Source organism: Choristoneura fumiferana, chromosome 15, assembly GCF_025370935.1.
Source record: "Choristoneura fumiferana chromosome 15, NRCan_CFum_1, whole genome shotgun sequence".
Taxonomy (NCBI): Eukaryota; Metazoa; Arthropoda; class Insecta; order Lepidoptera; family Tortricidae; genus Choristoneura; species Choristoneura fumiferana.
In genome coordinates, this window is record NC_133486.1 from 15,617,950 (window position 1) to 15,638,110 (window position 20,161).

Sequence of the window (20,161 nt, forward strand, 5' to 3'; positions counted from 1 at the left end):
GTGCATCTATGTTTCAGTTGGTATTTTCGATATCTAGGTATCATTTAATCTGATAACTCTACACGAGCTAAATATTGATTATTTATTTATTTACATCTCGATAATGGTTCAGACTATGATTTTGCTATGTGGGGGTTTTCGCAGGTCGCAAACAATTGATCTACGAGTAGCTTCGCCTCATCTCTAGAAAAACGCGGTCGTGCTAAACGGATTCGGATGAAATTTGTTACGCAGATCGCTGAACGTTTGGAATAATACATACATTTCTTTTTATCCCGATATTCCCACGAGATTTGAGTACAATGTCATGAAACTTTATTAGATGCGGCTTTAGAAAAATCTCGGAATTTCAACTCGACAGCCAGATCCAGGTTTACACGAGCGAAGATGCACTTAAAGTCTAGCTTAACAGCGTATCGCTTAGTATACCATATTATTATTATAACGCCATGCATTAGCGCGACCAGTAGAAAGCATTAACCTGGAGCTGGAGTAAGCCCGGAGCTCTCAAATCAGAATTAAAACTTGCGACTGCAGCGCAGCTAAAAGCATAACAGACAGCTGTTTATGAACATTCTGCCGGAAAAACCGGCAGCAAACAAAGCGGCGCGTTGAGGGAATCCACTCGGCACCGCCGGCCAGGGATGCGAATATTTGCATTAGCATTTGCTAATAGGGCTAACAATTTTAGTTCCTTTAGACACGGACTTTATATAAACAAGTTTATATCATGTTTGTGCCTTTAGACTCCCAAGTGCCAGCCAAGTACTAAAACAAGTCAAAAACCGATTCAAACTTGAATGAAATTGACTGAAAATTACTAGCGGCATTTGTTGGGCCCACATGTACTGTAGCAAAATTTGGAGAAAGTAATCGCAATGTGGCATACTTTCGGCGCTGTACAAAAACGTCTATATTCGCTTTTGCAAATGTTGAAGTTAGATATTCACATTCTATTTGTTTGTTTGTTTATACTCGTTATTGTACTAAAAGGAAAAAATAAAAATTATAGAAAAAAAGGCGGACTTATCCCTGCTATATTTGCAAACGTTGGATCTCGAATATTCGTAACGTCACTATCGCCCGCCACATCGCCCTGCAGCCCGCCTCACAACCAAAATGACAGTTAAGTATGCCATTCCGTACAACTAATATTCAACCTTAGGTAACATTAATAAAGCAGTATACGTGAAGTATTATATTTGGGCGGTTATGATATTTATGAAGAGGCAACACCTTTCCTTTCTGCCTAATAGGACTTGCTGTTAGCGCATGTGAAATATTTTTGATTAAATTCTTCCCTTTGCAGGTGCAACGCTTATTACTGTAATAGTAACGGAGTGCTTAATTTAGCCTTGTATATGGAAATGCAAGACATTTACTTAGTGTTAACACGGACAATGTGACCTTCTGTGACACATGTGTGAAGCTCATTAGCATGTTGACTTAAAATTAACTTATAACTACCTAGATTTCTATCGGCTCCTGGGTTTCCCTGTAATTAACTCGTAATTCGGTCCTCATTCGTAACTTGTGCATAAATTTCGAGTAAATAATGGATTTCCGTTTAAAGTCAGCTACTTTTAAGGAGTTTAAATTATAGGAACGCAAATAAAGAAATGCATATCCTTAAGTTAGTAGGTATGTAAAAAGAAAAAAACTATACGTCTATTGCTATTTTCCAATGGCAATTCACTTAGCAATTCTGACATTTGTATACTTATTATTGATATTATAACAACCAATTACCAAAGGCAATAGAATACCAATCAGCATTCATACCTACTTAATAAAAAAAATAAAATGGAAGCTTCGGAAACAGGTAGTTTTAACATGAAAGGGTTAGACGTTATTTCACATAGCTACCAGAGAACCATAAGTGAACAGGAGCCGGGACTTATCTACCTAGCAGATTTACCTGGTCTACGAAATATTTGTAAATCCCACATAGCTGAATTTATTCCCAAGAATACGAGGACAACAGGGGTAGTAAGAAGTTCACGGTAAGCCGATTTAAGGGCCCTTTTTATCCGCTACGTGTCTAGTCACACACGCCGAATTTAATTCCCAGGAGCAAACGGTGAACAGAAAGTACGAGGAGGTTCATAATAGAATGCACCACCCTCGTATTTATTTTCTGCAACAAAGCGGCAGATGCAGAGCGAATTGTAACTAACGAGTAGAAAACAACATGTTAATTTTGAATAATGTTTTAACCAAGAAAGGTTTTTTATAAATGGAATACTAAAGCAGCAGAAGCAAAGTGCAAAACAAAGGTTCCTTTCCTGCTTCTAACGAGAGAGGTTGTAATTGTATTACATTCTTCTACAGTTAAGGGAACAATCTCAGCGAAATTACAAGTTCAGTGAGAATTCGCACGATTCAACTTGCCAGAGGAATTCGGAACGAAAATTTGAACCAAGGCTTTCTTAATAGATTTCTTGCGTCTTGATTTTAATGTCATTGTTTAGTTCTATTCTATGCCACCAAAACATTTAACAAATTGTCTTAAATAACAACAATGTCTTAGCACCGTTTAAAATTTAAATACTGATTACGCCATTTGTTTTCTACCTGACCGAAGGCAGGATTTAGTTTTTAAGTTTCTTATTTCGTAGCGTCCACGCAACCAATGGGATCAGCGATACGTAAAGGCTCCACCCATTATGCACGCACCACCCCTAAGGGACCACAGGACGAATGCATCTCCTGCGTATTTCTGCCAACCTGGTACTTAGTTTGAATATGACACGTGATTATTTTTTAAAACACGTGGACTATTTACGTACAACATACTCATACCAATACAATGGGTTTCACATCCTTACAAGGTTAACCAGTCAATTTTTAGGGTTTCGTACCATAAGGGTGCCCAAACTTTTTTGTTTGTACTGTTGACACCTGATTACCTTGGTCTTAGACGAAGATTTTACTTTATGCACTAGAGCATAAAAAGTCAATTTATGTCGCCTAGATCCAGCAATAAGAACTTTACGAGCATGAGAAGTGAAAAATACTTTTTTATTTTGTGTAAAGCTACAAATCAATAAAATAAATCAATAAAACTAAAAAAATATAATTATACAGCAATGCATGAAAAATAAAAGGTACCTAGTAAGCGAACAATTGTTTCCACTGTTGCTATTTAATTGCCTCTCAGTCGAAGTAAAAAGAAGTGTAAAACTCGAGCATAAAACTCACTTTCCCCTCGATGTGTCTATCCTCGCCGCACCGGATCGGGTGGCTATATGAACGCCTCGGGTAAAATGGCTCGTTTTATGCTCTTGTTGTATAATCTACTATAGGTTTATTTGACATTACGGCCAAATAATTTAACAAAGGATAGTGTTGCTACCCATTATAAATAAAAACAAATAAATATCACGGGACAATTCACACCAATTTACCTAGTCCCAAAGTAAGCTTAGCAAAGCTTGTGTTATGGGTACTAAGCAACGGATAAGTAAATATAGTTATATAGATAGATACATGCTTAAAAACACATTAAACACCCAAGACACGGGGATCGATTCGTAGTCAGGTTTTCTAACCACTAGGCCATCTGGTCATTATAATTATTTTTTTTTTATTCTACTGGATGTCAAACGCGCAAGTGGGTCTCCTGATGGTAAGAGATCACCACCGCCCATAAACATCTGCAACACCAGGGGTATTGCAGATGCGTTCCCAACCTAGAGGCTAAGATGGGATACCTCAAGTGCCAGTAATTTCACCGGCTGTCTTACTCTCCACGCCGAAACACAACAGTGCACTGCTGCTTCACGGCAGGATTAGCAAGCTAGATGGTGGTAGCAAACCGGGCGGACCTCGCACAAGGTCCTACCACCTGCAAAATCGTCATTATAAATAGAAACACAATCTCGCATGCCATGTCATTTAACGCTGAAAATGACACACCGAATAAAATCACCCACAGCCGTAGCCAGATTTAAAAAACCCGAAAGTTTTTTATCCGGCTTACTTAAATTTTAATGCAGACCATCCATTCGCTCATTGTTTTTTTAACGATCCCGTAATGGCGGTTAATAAAATGTAGGGCGGCGTAATGAGCCGGCGCGTTTGCAAACTTTCCACTCACTTAGTCGCGCAACTTCGTACACCCGCACCAGGGAGGCATGACATGTGAGCGAGTTTATTATCTGACGCACGCAACAGCACCCCGCGGCTCATCAACATCGCAGTAACGAGACAAATTCTAACAAATCCAAAACAACTGAACTGATAAACCTGTGACATATCTCCCTTACGGAACTGAGGAATTTAATTCAAGAACTCTCTGGCAACACATCAGCGAGTGCCCTTCAGGGAAAAATCTCGAGGGTCGCTATGAATTGGCCGCTTTCCTCCAAGTTCAAATTAATTTGGGTCCAACGATATTATGAAGAACAATAGACATTGTGTGTAAGTACCCTTTGTTGCCAAGAAATGTTTTCTAAGAATTTGCGCTTTTGAAAGAAACGTTTTGTTGTTCATAAAACATCCAAGTTATCCTAAGGCTCGTTCGTTAGTATTTTTAGACTAAGAAATTAGAATTTAATTTTCACACCTCTCCTTCAGAAAAGTAACTTTTCCTCCCTGACGAGAGGGAGCAAAGTGCAACTTTTCTGTTCAAGGCTTTTCTAAGCGTTTTTTGCAAATGCCATTTTTTTTCAAGTTGATAATTGTAAAGCCACGCCATTTTCTATGCTGGTTGTTCTTTAATAATATTTAGATTTTTCTTTTTCAAGTTTCTTAATGCTCGGTGTGAAAAGTTATATGAGCCACTCGAGAGCAAAATTATTTTCATCTTGGGCGTTAACACTTGAATCCCTCATTACGCTTGTAGATAGAATCCTTCGCTACATTCTGGATTCAATGTACGCCCTCGCCGTAAATACACCATTTTGCTCCCTTGTGACACAAATAACTATTGTAAAGGTCAAGTCGTAAAAAGTAGCATTGTAATACAAGTTTTCCATTCGTCGCTAACAAGTTTTAAAGGCAGGCCCCTTTACGGCATAGTTATTCTGTGCCTTTACTACAAAGTGCAAAATTCGAAATTCGTATCTTGCCTTGCCGTCCCGCTGACGCTTATATTATTTAAAAAGAGAGTGAGGGGAACAGTACGATACTAACTTCGATTTTCGAATTTCGTAGTAGCCTCTCTGCGAAACAAACTCTCGACACGTAACCTGAAGAAAACGTTTTAATAAGATGACGTGGCGGAATCCCGGCGCCGTCACTCAGACGCGTCGTCCATCACGGGGATCAGCCGCCGCGCCGTTTCGAGCCCGGTGGCAGGACGTGTGTGATCTATCACTTGATTAGCCCGACTAACCTCCAGTTGTTTATACCCGCCTAGTTGCCAAACGACGTTATATATAAAATAAAATTTAAAAAAACAGCCAAGAACGTGTCGGACACTCCTAAGATAGAGTTTGCGGCTTGCTTTCATCACGAAGTGCAGCATCCGGCCAAAAAATGGTCATAACAAGTACGACTAGTAGCCATTACGAAAAAATCAAGTACCTAATATTTTCTTAAGGATTTCGTATTGTATTGTGTACTGAATATTCCAAGTGTAGCTAAATTTCATACTTCAGGCTGCTATTTACTCAACTACTAATAATTCTCAAGCAATCTTAGCTATTATAATTCATGTAAAAACAGTGCTGGATACGATACAATGCGATACGATACAAAATTATTGGTTATAGAAGAATGTGGGCTATCGTTTTTTGTCTTACTAGATGGCGCACTATAGCGTGAGGTTTTTAAGTTTGGCTTTCAAAGTCTGTTATTACGGGCGTGTAAACAAAGTTTAGATTAAAATCATATTTAATACACCTTAAAACCGTGCCATAAAAATATCGAGCATGCCACAGCGTTGCATAGTCCCCGTTTTGTTCGGAAAAAAGGGAGGACAAAGGTTTCCGAAAGACAAAACTGTCTCAAAACACAGACATTCATTGCCCCGGAACGCATATTTGCTATAATTAATTTCAGATATTGCAAAATATTCACAAATTTATTCTAATCCATACTTCCATACTATCCATACTAATATTATAAATGCGAAAGTAACTCTGTCTGTCTGTCTGTCTGTCTGTCTGTCTGTCTGTCTGTCTGTTACGCTTTCACGCCTAAACCGCTGAACCGATTTTGATGAAATTTGATACAGAGATAAAATAGACCCTGGGAAAGAACATAGGCTATCTTTTATCCCGAAAAAGAGGCTTTAAGGGGTTGAAATAGGGGATGAAAGTTTATGTGGTGGAAGTTCGTTGCTGTCGAAGATAAAACCATGAAACTTGGCATATAGGTACTTAATAAGAAATCCATACTTATTAATATTATAAATGCGAAAGTAACTGTCTGTCTGTCTCTCTGTCTGTTACGCTTTCACGCCTAAACCGCTGAACCGATTTTGATGAAATTTGATACAGAGATAAAATAGACCCTGGGAAAGAACATAGGCTATCTTTTATCGCGAAAAAGAGGCTTTAAGGGGTTGAAATAGGGGATGAAAGTTTATGTGGTGGTAGTTCGTTGCTGTCGAAGATAAAACCATGAAACTTGGCATTTAGGTACTTAATAAGAAATAATTCTATATTTGTTTGAGGTTTTTTGAAAATTTGACCTGTGAGGGGATGAAATAGGGGATGAAAGTTTGTATGCAAGGTCGTCATTACCTATCGAATATAAATAGATGAATCTTTATTAAACTTGCCATTTCGGCACGTGAAAAGAGATAAATAGATATCTGTTCGCACGTTTTTTTAAATTCTTCGTGTGAGGGGGTGAAATAGGGGATGAAAGTTTGTATGGAAGATCGTCATTGTCGAAGATAAATCGATGGTTCTTTATGAAACTTGGCACGTGATAAGAGATAAATACATATTTGTTCGCGCGTTTTTAAAAAAAAATCCTGTGAGGGGTGAAATAGGGGATGAAACTTTATATGGAAAATCGTCATTGTCGAAGATAAATCGATGGTTCTTTATGAAACTTGGCACGTGATAAGAGATAAATACATATTTGTTCGCGCGTTTTTAAAAAAAAATCCTGTGAGGGGTGAAATAGGGGATGAAACTTTATATGGAAAATCGTCATTGTCGAAGATAAATCGATGGTTCTTTATGAAACTTGGCACGTGATAAGAGATAACTACATATTTGTTCGCGCGTTTTTAAAAAAAAATCCTGTGAGGGGTGAAATAGGGGATGAAACTTTATATGGAAAATCGTCATTGTCGAAGATAAATCGATGGTTCTTTATGAAACTTGGCACGTGATAAGAGATAAATACATATTTGTTCGCGCGTTTTTAAAAAAAAAATCCTGTGAGGGGTGAAATAGGGGATGAAACTTTATATGGAAAATCGTCATTGTCGAAGATAAATCGATGGTTCTTTATGAAACTTGGCATTAGGCTACTTATAAGAAATAAATAGATATTTGTTTAAGCGTTTTTGAAAATGTTACCTGCGAGGGGATGTTAGCAGAGGGGATGGTGCAGTGTTAGCAGAGCCTTCTAAGCTCATAAGCAAAATGTACGCAATGTGGGGTCTTCTTAGATGGCTTATTCACATAGACAGTCAGACATGAAAAATTATGATTTTCAGATTTTTCTTATTTATTGTAGAGTACCGAGTAGAGTAAGAGCTACCTTTATGCAAAATTCCAAGTTTCTACCCTATAACTTTTTCTGTTAAGGCAATTTGTATGGAAATACCTTTTTAATGACTGTAGCTTTTGATTGCCTGGACTTAGAAATTTGTTTTTTTCACAGCTTTCGGGACTATTGACCTGGGTTTAGGGTTTTAATTTCAACTCGATACCTTACTCCGCGCGTTTACGAGATAAAGGGTCTTGGCAGACAGACGGATGGACGGACAGCAAAGTAATCCTACAAGGGTTCCATTTTTTTCTTTTTAGGTACGGAACCCTAAAAAATATTTGCTTTGGCGCTTTTCAAATTTCGACCTATTTACTTGAAAATATGGGGATGAAAGTTCTTAAGGAATTCCAAACAATACTACATATTTATCGGAAACATGTGTAGCTATGCTTAGTAAAATGCCTTGACTTACAATAAAGGACGTAAGTGTCAATAGTTCACTATGAAGAATTAGTCCTTTTGTGTTGGCAGGGTAGAATGTAGAATACACGTCGTATTGCTAAAATATGGCTACCCGCAAAATATTTATTTTTTACCAAAGAACATCGTATGGATGGATGTATGGAAGAACAACAAAAATAGTTTATATTTGTAGCAATGTATTAAAATAGTTTATTTTTGGTAAACCGTAGAAGTTTCTATGTACTTTTATTGGCAGAATAGGTATCCTATATAAATTAAATACTTCCCAAAATTACTATTCCACGCGGACAAAGTCGCGGGCAAAAGCTAGTTATAAATAAACCCGCGTAGCTCACCCAAAAACTATGAGATTTGACATTTCGGAGACCTCACGCTACACTAGCGCCTCTAGTGGCGAATTCATACGCGATAGCCCACATTGGTTTATCGTTGTCTTGCGGGAAATATGCCATTTTGCGTGATAAAATCTACCCTTGTCAAGTCCAGGATATAGCTTTCCAGGGTCTCCCAACTATTTTCACACCAAGTTTCAATTAAATCGGTTCAGAGGTTTAAGCGTGACTTGGTAACAGACAGATAATTTATTGATTAAAAAGATTGTCACGAATACGCACAGATTACTAATATGTAGTTAGCTATAGGTTCGATGGTGTGTTGTAAAAATGTATAGCTATAATAACACAATAAAGTGAACAAATCGTAGATAATTTAAGACAAATAAACTTATATTAAGTAATTGCTATTTCAAAGCCTCAGGCGTGGCACTTGTACTGCCTTTAGACTAATTAGATCACTTATAATCGAGTTATCGAGCAGCCAAACTTTTAGGAATCTTTATTCATTAGAGAACTATTGAGATTTTGTTCGTTGATATTTCAAAATGTTCTATGTTTTGTACAAATTGAACTGTGACCTTTTATTTTCCGACACAAAATAATCATCTGTACACAAAACTTAAATTAAGCATTTGCGGAATTTGCAAAAGACAAACACAAGTTCATGGAGGGAGATCAAGAACGCGGACCACAGAAGTTTGCAGAAGTTCAACAGATCCCGAGCTAGCTAAAGACGCATTACGTTACGAGTTCAGTTTATATGACAGAGACAGAGCTCGACGAGCCTGATCCCTCAGATTGCCAAGATGACGTCAAACGGCAAATGTCAAAAATTGGAGACTCGCATCCAATTTCCATTATCCTGCAATTTATGTTGCTCTAGTTTTGTAACAACATTTGCGGTGGTTTTTTTTGATACAGTATAGGCTTGCGTTTGGCCACAATCACGCCTGATGGAAAGCGAGGATGAGGCCTACGATGGAGCACGCTTGCCTAGTAAATGCTCATTCACCCTGGACTTGAAAGCGGCCAAATTGTAGTGTTCAGGAAACACAGTCGCAGGCCGGGAATTCCATTCCTTTGCTGTGCGGATTTTGGGAATACTGACAACGTAAGGGTGGAGACCCCGCCTACTTCTGGTTGCAAAGAAACGCGCTTTCACGTAAAAAAACCTCATCGAAATCGGTCCATCCGTTTGAGAGCTACGATGCCACAGACAGACAGATATACAGAATACAGACATTGACGTCAAACTTATGACACCCCTCTTTTTGCGCCAGGGGTTAATAAGCTTCTGCTCAGTTGGATTTACTTTAAAAATGAGTTACGTTTCACACCATTAGGCCCAAGCGAGCTTTGTCGTAATTTTTTTGTAGAATTCCAGGGGATTTGCTGGATACTATCCTACTGCCACCTCATTGTGTAGCTCATATAACAAAGAAAAAAAATGCAAGGAAGGAGATATTTTTACATTGCTTTAGAAATAGGGAATATTACTGCAATTTTTTGCCGTCAGAGTGCAGCACTAGTTCAAAACCTTAAACAGTTTTTGAGTATGTGTCTTAAATGTCCGTAGGATGCCATAATATCATATTCATATTAGCTATTTCAATTAAATTTTTGGAAATATAGACTGGCCAGCGAAAGCTGCCCACGCGAAACCGCGGCAAATTAAAAAAAAATGAGGCTGACAACAGAACTTTCCAGATATTAAATTAAACTCGGGACTCTTCAAGCTGCATGAAAATTCATGTAGTAATGTGTGAAAGTTGACGACGCGCATTAGGAGTCCCATGGTAAATTTTATGACCTTTATCAGTGCTCATTTACGTACAGTCCTGGCGCATCAGTTTTTGGACCATTTTGACCAGATTGGCATTAAATATAATCTTCTAACATTTTAATTCTAACAAATTCTTATAACATTCTGCATTTTGAGGATGTAGAAGGTTAAATTAAACAAAAATTTATTTATTTATTTCTTACTTAAATTATCTAAGCCGGGCTAGAATGACAATAATGTAAATTTTGACAGTCTCAAAAATGACACCAGATAAAAGTTTCGTAAAAAATGCGTGGATATCTCTCGCTGGGCAGAGTCTAGCTCTATCGTTACTATTGACGTAAATATCATCTTACTTTGTTACTAATAAACATGTCAAGATTTTTAAAAGTAGGTACTATTGGTCATGATCCGTCATGGCGACAAAAGAGAGCAGAGCTTTGCCTAATATGCCCTATTGATTACAATTACAATACTTATGAATTTATGAAGCACCATAACTAAAGTGTCGTAAAGTTTTGTAACAAAAATAAAAAGCAAAAAGACAAATTGTTTCCGCCCGGGATCGAACCGGGGGCCTTGTGCGTGTGAAGCACACGTGATAACCGCTACACTACGGAAACTTGATGTCAGAGCATTGAAATTGCGAGACACTACGAAAACAACTACAGCAAAGTTCCTTTCTCTTATCGTGGGTTTACGATTATGACTGCTATTTAGATAATATTTTTTATGTTATATAAACTCTCAGCTATCAGATATAAGGGTAATTCATATTAAATTTTCCCATGTCATTCACATTAAAGTACCTACATTATACATAATGAAAAGCCGTGACTGGTCAGACAGTCCATTGACTGACTGACTCATTCAAGCTTTCAAAGTCCAAGCTTTTGAGCTTCATGGTTTGCCATTGATTCACAAAACAACCGAAAAAAATACTCAGAACGCGGCAGCGGCGCACACATTGTTATGTCCCGCCTGTTATAAAAAGCATACGGTCTTCAACATCACGACATGAGGCTAAACCCGGATTTTTAATCCCACGGAAAAAATGTAAACAAATTTTCGTCATTGTCAAAGTGAAATTTCAGGGGATTTCAAGGTATGGGCCCGCTAGAAATATTATATTAGGTGATATTTTACGCGACCACGAATAGGAAGACGAAGCATTGGCAGTTGGCAGGCCTCGAACTAGACGATATCACGAGAGTTGCGAGCAACCGGCGAATGAAAGTGATAAGTTGTCGTTCATTGTGGCGTTCTAAGGGCCTTTGCTGAACAGTAAGCTTTGCAGTAAGTTTTGCAGGTGGTAGGACCTTGTGCAAGGTCCGCCCGGATTGCTACCACCATCTTGCTTGCTAATCCTGCCGTGAAATAGCAGTGCTTGCACTGTTGTGTTTCGGCGTGGAGAGTAAGACAGCCGGTGAAATTACTGAAAGAAAAGAAAAGAAACAAAAGAAAGAAAATATTTATTCGTGACAAACATGAGAACAATGGATAAAAGAAATAAAAAAGAGAAAAAAAAATAAGTTATGCATGTCACGAAATGGTCCCAAATCAACAATCTGCCGGTCTTGCGAACGGTACTGGTACCTGAGGTATCCCATCCTAGGCCTCTAGGTTGGCAACGCATCTGCAATCCCCCTGGTGTTGCAGGTGTCTATGGGCGATGGTAATCTCTTACCATCAGGTGACCCACTTGCTCGTTTGCCATCCAGTCGAATAAAAATAAAAAAGTCTTCCGGCTGATGATGATGGCAAAATTTGTACGACACGTCAGTGACAATAAGCTCATCACGCTTCTCTTTCTTTCGATCGTCTAACGATAATGTTTATGCGCCACGAGCCAGCAGTTAGTAGGTACAGTCGAAAAATACCAGGACATTATCTACCAAAGAAATCACTTCCACCCTGGCTCGAGATTCAGTTCCCTTGATCGTACACTTTCCCAAGTTACTCGACTTGCTGAGAAGTATCGCTCGCTGTCGCATGTCGGACAACTGCCTTAACAATCCTCTGTAATCATAAAGTACAAAAAGATCGGCTAAACAACACAAAATAACAAACCTTTATCAAGTTAATGCTAACAAGTAACGGGCCCCTTCACTTCAAAACATTCTTCCAAATTGATTTATTAAAAGGGTTAGTGTTTTGATCTACTTAGCAACAGGATTTCATAAAGTTTAAGAAGGTAGAGCGAACGTGGGTGCGTCTCTGACAGATAAGTGGGGATGGGAAGGGGCGTGGACGACGAACCAATATCTACTAACGCTAAATAAACATTTAAAGACGAACTTAATCCACTTCGCATCGTATATAAAGTTTTTCACACAATTACTCCTACGAAAATACCTCTTCCATTCTGGCAATACGCCCAACGACTCAACAATGGGTTAATTTGCTCTTCTTTAATATTAGGATAACATAACATAAACTTGATAGAGAATCAACCTGACCAAATACCAGGATTAAATCACTTTGTGGGTGGAGTAAAGAGGTTTTTCACGAATTCTAGCAGTACGCTCTACAGTGCGAGGATGCGTTGCGAGGAATGTGTTTATCATGAACCAATAGAAACGCTTCATTCTCCTCGCTCCGCCGAGCTGTTAACACTAGAGCTGCACTGAATGAGGATAGGTGACAAACACATTCCTCGCAAAGTTACATCCTCGCGCATCTCTGGTGGAAACGCAGCTTTTGTCTTGCGTAAATCAATAAATCTAGCAGTCGAATTGAAAACCGGGATTTTACTGAATTATCATGGGAATTCCAAAAATTACATCAATGTCTTTCAGTATCGAGTAACATTGCAGTTAAGCAAGTCAGAGAGGGACAGAAGCATGACTTAATTATTTCTTCAGATGCAAAATCTCGCATTTATTGTGTAAATCTTACCCACACCTGATGTAATCAATGACGTCTGTAAAAACATAGGCCACCCCGTTGAGGACAGAGTTGTAACGGCACCACCACTCCGCTTATGTATTTATTTACGGTGCATAATTATATGCCATATGCCCCTAGATTTAGTAGTCTATTTGATATTTCGAAGATAGGTATGAAATTTCATCTAAATTCGTCTAATCCTTTTAGCACGACAGAATAACAAACACACACAAACTTTCACATTTACGATGCTAGTAGGAGGTAGGAGGACTAAAAATAGCCCTTCCATTCCTGTATATGCCCAGCAACGGGTTAATTTGCTCTACTTTCATATTAGGATTTCATAAACATGAAAGAGATCCGTCCGACGAAAGTACCAGGATTTAAGTTACTTTTACTTATTTGTAGGAGGAGCAAAGGGGCTTGGATACAATAAATATTGAAAAAAAAATATTGGCAAAATGATATTCCTTTTCTTTGTCGTTGTGAATCCTGGGCACAGGTAATGTTAAAAGGATTAAGCTGCTCTCATTCAACGCCAGGAGAACATGACTCAGGAAGAGGCATAGTCGGCCGCACTGATTCTTTCTAAAAAAAACAACCAAAGTAGGCAACGGCAACGCCCACACCAAAAAAAAAAACTATAAGGGCTCACGTTTATCCGCTTACACTCCGTCTCTTTTGTACAAAGTTACAAAAAGTATTAAGAAGAAAAGGGTCTTTGGGATTGTTGGCAAGGTACCTGCTTTTCATAATGGTGTCGAAATGAACGAATAAATAATTTTATCCGAAGTTCTTCACAGTTATATTCCAATTGCGAAGATTATTTTTAGTCAACTTGTTTGATACTCAATGATTCTAGAAAGCAACTTTGGCTACAAGAAGTTATATAAAAGCAAGTTAAATTTTTATTCTGTACACACTACTGCGCATTTAAGTTCCAAGACTTCTTCCCATGCAGATATTATTTTAAAGTATGTTCGTTCGGAATACGGTTGCGGGAAATAATTCCGCAAACTGAATTCAAAATGCTTGATATTAAACTTCTGAGTAATAAGTCGTTAACGGCGGCTTCAAAAAACTGTCTGTCTTCCAAAGGCACAATCTCTTGAAAGGGTTAAAATGATCTACTTTGCGACCAGGAATCCATAAGCTGAATAGAGCCGTTCTCGGAAGGTTTTGGGCCATCTTTAGAAAAAGTTGAATGAATAAAGTGGCCTCTAAATTATAGACGAACTTTTATAAGCTATCAAAGCGCAATTCCCTCAAATAGCTAAAATTTACTTAAATATACTCAACTTATCAAAACGTGTGTAGGTAGGTACCTATAGGTAAGAGTCATTCACGATGCCGAGTGCCGTGATTCTTATTACAATGTCATTAATGTCTAAATTTGACAAAATCACGCGTCTTTGTGGATGGCACTAGGTATACCTAAGTAAGTAACTTTCAGATACTTATTGAGGGCTGACTGATGAAACATTGCCCATTCTTCATAGACATTCTTTATAGTAACGTCAACTACCCTATTTGCAGATACTGATACAAGCATTGGAAAAAAATATTTAGTACCTATTCAAATAAAATCGAGAATAGTTTTGCCGTCGTTAAATCAAAAGGCACACACACATCTGCAAACTTGCCCCAAAAATAACCAGCAAAAATGTACTCGTACATTCTACTTGGGAGCTCGATACTAGGGTACAAGAAAGCACAAGGTACCTGTAAGCTGGGCGGACAGTGGTCGAGCAGCTCTAGCATGTGCTGTATGTTCTGTGCGTCCTGGATCACGAAGTTCAACTCCATGTCGAACTCGCCGCCGACCAGCTGGAACAATACGACGCACAAAGTTAATGTAAAGCTAAAAACATCATGCTGTGTACGGTACGGTCACCAACACCAATATCTGACACAACAAGCGTGCATAAATATCTCTGATACGACTCTATTTTTAGGGTCGGTAGAACGTGTCAGATAATAAATATTGCACGCTCCGCTGTGGAAGATATTTACTAATGCAGATGACGTGCATTTAACCGAGTAGACCCAAAAATGTAAGCACTCATTTATGTACAAACAAATGTCATCTATTGTACAATACATAATGTTCGTCCAATGGAAAAAATGTGAGAATGTGAAAGCAGCGAGTAGAGCACGACTGAGTTGAGATATAAGATTCTATCTTTAATATTAGATTGGCATTATAAAGTAGTGCATTTAAATACAAAATCCGATAGCCAGATCTAGGTCACGTTGCATTATGAATGCAACATCACTTGTTTTTACGTCGATAAGCCAAAGGCTACTAGAAACACAGGGAAGCTTAAAGTTCCATCTTACAGACTGGCTAAAACCAAAAAGTCTTTTCTGGGAAATTGCATACGTTTTTATAATAAAATTCCAAAAAATATTACAAATGAAACGGATACAAAATTCAGATCTATTGTCAAGAAGACATTAATATCAAAAGCGTATTATAAAGTTAATGATTATATCATGGACAGGGATATTTGGAAATAATTCCGATCCGCATTAGCGATCCCTTCAAATAGCGAACCTACTGTGTTAAAAATAAAGTTGTGTTAAATACTTGTGATGTATACATATCATTTAATAATATTGTAAATCTGTTTTAAAAAAAATATATATATACCTCGTTGAGTTTCTTGCCGGATTCTTCTCAGCAGAGGTTTTTCCGAACGGTGGTAGATTTTTTTTGACATTCATAAGTGCTTGTTATGGCCTAAATTGAATAAAGATATTTTGACTTTGACTTTGACTTTGAAAATAGAAATAGATATTTATTTATTTATTGCATAAAACTGTGAGTACCTAGTATAGAGAGTCGACATGCGGTAAGTATCAACAGCTACCTATTTCGAGCGTAAAATATATTCAGATAGTTAATTGATTTATTTTTTTTTTTGTGATTAGATAATATGATGATATTTAATTTCGAGTATTTGTAAAATTTATGAATCAAATAAGGAATTTTGTGATTGTTTGATTGTACTTATATTTGCTACCACTACCTGCTTGAAATATAAAACATTCAAGCCTTCATTGGCCACAATTAGTAGGGTTAAAAAAAAAACAGAGCAAAAATCACACCCTTATGTAAAGAATAATGTCGTCTCGCTTCGTCCCATTAAGTAATAGGTGCATGAGAAAGACAAAATGCAGTGAACGCAACTCACGTGGCGCGTCTCAACTCGGAGAGATTAAGTGTCGCTTGTTCTATGTGACCCTGGTACTGGGAGTATCAATATCTCGGGAACGGTTCCCGGCGGCAAGGGATCGGGATGAACGGGAAGATGAACCACCATTCATCACATTCACATCTTACGTTATTTATTTCTTTGCATTGTGAGTGCGCCCTTTCAAAATGTACAGTCTAAGTATGATTACTTTTCCATACCAACTGTATAGAAAAGTAGTGTCGAAGAAGCGACTGTACTATGGGTATTATTTTTATTATCTTACTCTGTCACAGTCAATCAGCATGCATGAACAATAGCCGATATTTATGACCACCTAGCTGCTCCGAAATATCTGATGGCGACTGTACACTCAACTACAAAAAGATCGATTCGGCCAAAGTTATAAAAATTGTATACATATTGACTTAACGTTAAGGTCGTGTATAGTATACTATACATATTTTTGTAACTTAAGACGTATTAATATCTGTGTAGCTCACTGTACTACACTATAATACCATAAACTTAGCAAATCCTAACCAAATACTTGAAGAAAATTATATACCGTACTCACACGTAATGATAAATGTATGCGGAGAAAGTTCTGCTATGGCGAAGTATATATGAATTAACTTGTTCCAGACAGAAATGGCTTTTACGATTTATATGCGGGGACAGTAGCAAACATGTGTCAACCAGATAATCGCGCTTTTAGCTTAGTGAGTAACTGGCACATTTGTATCTCCGACTTAATATGGCCCTAATGTAGCCAAAGTACTGCGCGAACATTAGGGATTAATATGCCTTCTATTTCCCCACTTCGCCGCGAATTTACGGGCGAGCGAGCCCGAATCGGATCGTGTCTTTTGGTCTCCAGCGGCATTTCCTACCGATAGAATAGTTCGTGAACGAGTGAAATATTGGCTATATCTTGAAAGCAGGCGGGACAATGGGGCACTGTCCCCGCCGCTTCGTGTCGTGTCCGTCGGACATTCAATTTGCGCGATCGGTCAATCCCTGTGTGGCTCTGGGCGCCTAGTACCCGGGCCTTTTGTGGGCGACAATGGCGCCCGGAGGACATGGAAGAAATGCCTTGCGCCTGGTAAAGAGGCGCGGAATTGTTTTGTTTGTGTACTAAAATGTTTCGCACACTCATTCCGATGATGTTAGAATATTTCCGGCGGCTAGCTTCGCTTTATGTTATTTGAATCTGTTCGAAACTGTTCAAAAGCGTGACGAAAAGCATGTATTTTAATACAAACTATTTGCAACAGCTGCAGCGCCTGCCATTGGATGCCCGACGCGGCGGGATGTATGCAAATAGCAAACGACCATCCCTGAACTAGGGTTGCCAGGTCCTCGAACGGACTGACCAGCCAGTTTGGGCAAAAAGGCCGGACGCCCCATCATTAAGGACTAGCCCGAAGCTTCGAATATGTCAAAAAAAAATTTTTGTTATAAATGGTAGCCAAAGTTCCCAAAGTTATATACTCTATACCAAATTTCATCTTAATCGGTTCAGTAGTTTAAGCGTGAAAAAGTAACAAGCAGGCAGAACGACAGACAGACAGACTGAGTCACTTTTGCTTTTGTAAGGATTAAGTAGGGATATTGTGTCTTAGTTAGCATACCTAGGGACAAAAATTATGTTACGTCTACGGTTATTATCATTTTTATTTTTATGAACTTATAGTCACTGGTTAGTTGTGAAAAGTCTAACAAAAGCCGGACAGGCCGGACACCGTTTAATTTGGCCGGGCAAGCATTGAAAAAGCCTAACTATGTCCGGCTTTATCCGGACGCCTGGCAACCCTACCTGAAGCCAGGCTGAATGTTAATTTGTAGTAAACGAAATTTGCATATTAAAGTTATAGAGCAATCGTCGTTTGTTTTATTCGTTACTTGTTGTTTAAAGAGAGAAAAAGCGTAATTATACATTACCCATTTTAATGGTAATGCTAAATGATTATGAGTGAACAAAAATGTTATAACAAAAAATTGAACCGACTACCAAGAATCATGAAAATAATTTCTACCAGTCGGTCGGTGCCTCAGCACGAGCCAGCGTGAGTGGACCTATAGCGGTCTACCGCACCACACTATTTATACTTCAATCGCTCCTGCTGGCTCGTGCTGAGGCACCGACTTCCGACTAGTAGAAATTATTTTCATGGTATTTTGTAGTCGGTTAAATTTTTTTGTTACAAAATTATTATTATTTTTCACGCTTTTTAGTGTACCTAAAAGAGCTAAGATTTCAATAGTTTAATGTCAACTGCTAGTCATCTTTTACGAAAAATTGCTTTTTCCGATGCAGAGACATTCATTATTGCAGTCTCTACTTCTCGGAATTATCGGCATATTTTACGAAATAATCTCACTTTTCACTATAATAGAAATAATATAATATCTTACTAATACAAATTATAAATGCGAAAGTTTGTTAGTCTGTTTGTTTATTTGTTTGTTACTCCATCACGTCTAAACCACTAAACCGATTCAGATGAAATTAGGTATACAGATAGTTTAGCACCCGGAGAAGGACATAGGGATAGTTTTCATCCCGGAAAATTGCATAGTACCCGCGGGATAACGATAAACGAATTATGCGCGGACGGAGTAGCGGGTAACGGCTAGTGAATGAATAAATGAAATGACAAAAAAAATGAAAAGGTTCCGGCAAAATATCTTGGGCGTCATTTGTATGCATCCAATCCACGTTCACCCGTTTAGCGACTCTATGAAGTTTAGTTTAGTGAAACCCCACAAGTGGTGAACCAGTTTCAACCCCTATGGTGTAGTTGTACTAGGCGATAATAAAAATAGAGGAGAACTTTTCGCAGAGGGGTTGCTAAGCAAAAGCGTGCCACTACCAACCTACTTTTATAAGCTTAGAACCGGAAGCTAGACCCAGGGGTGTGAACGAACGCACACTGACAATAAAAACGTGTGGTGTAACGCGTCACGTGTTATTATGATGCTTGGTACCAGGGCCGCTGAACCTGGCAGCAGGTTGCATAATGTACGTATAATACAGTTTATTTTTTATCTCGTAAAAGCTTACATGTCCCAGAATGTAGAGCAGTAAGAGCTTGATTCTTTACCCTTAAGAAGATTATTTTCTGCCACCTAAGGTGTTTGAAGTTTCAAGACAATCTCTACGAGTATGTATAAAATATAATGTAAGTATAACTTATACCGCGTATTTATAAAGTGAAACTACATAAATTATGCCGTGATTTTACGAACGAATGCTTTTAAAACCACCATGGCCCAATTGCATAACCAATTACAATCCATACTTACTTACTAATATTATAAATGCGAAAGTGTGTGTGTTTGTGTGTATGTTTGTCCGTCTTTCACGTCGAAGCGGAGCGACGGATCAACGTGATTTTTGGCATAGAGATAGTTAATGGGCCAGAGAGTAGTCTACTTTTTATCCCGGAAAAGCGAGCAAAAGCTAGTATTTCAATATTTTGGACCTCCAGGCAACCAGGAAAGCATAATGTGTGCGGTGTTAAAATTTTATTAAATGTGTTTTCCCACTTCAGCGCGACCGCGGGGGGTGCGGGGGCGCAGAGAGGGGTCAGAGTGGCTCTTCATCGTACGGGGCCCGAGGGACGTGTGTACGCGAGTGGAAAATTACCGCCACATGCAAATTAGCGGCAGACTTACAGAGGAAACCCGTGGAACGGTCTTTTGATTAAGGCTGCGTTTGGACCAGCGAAACGCTATAGCGATAGCTATGTGTTGCGAGGAATGTGTTTTTAATGAACAATAGAATCGCTTCATTTACCTATCCTCGCACAGCACGCTGTGGTGGAACAGCTGAGGCGGAGCGAGGCGAG

At 38.5% G+C, this 20,161-nt stretch overlaps 1 protein-coding gene and 1 non-coding gene across 2 annotated transcripts in view; both read right to left on the minus strand.

Annotated features, from left to right (window-relative positions):
• Nucleotides 1-20,161, minus strand: part of rg (A kinase anchor protein rugose) — a 446,901-nt gene that overhangs the window by 291,731 nt on the left and 135,009 nt on the right. The window lies entirely within an intron of this gene.
• Nucleotides 10,772-10,844, minus strand: TRNAV-CAC (transfer RNA valine (anticodon CAC)). Its single transcript has one exon. It is a non-coding gene; the product is annotated as a tRNA-Val (tRNA).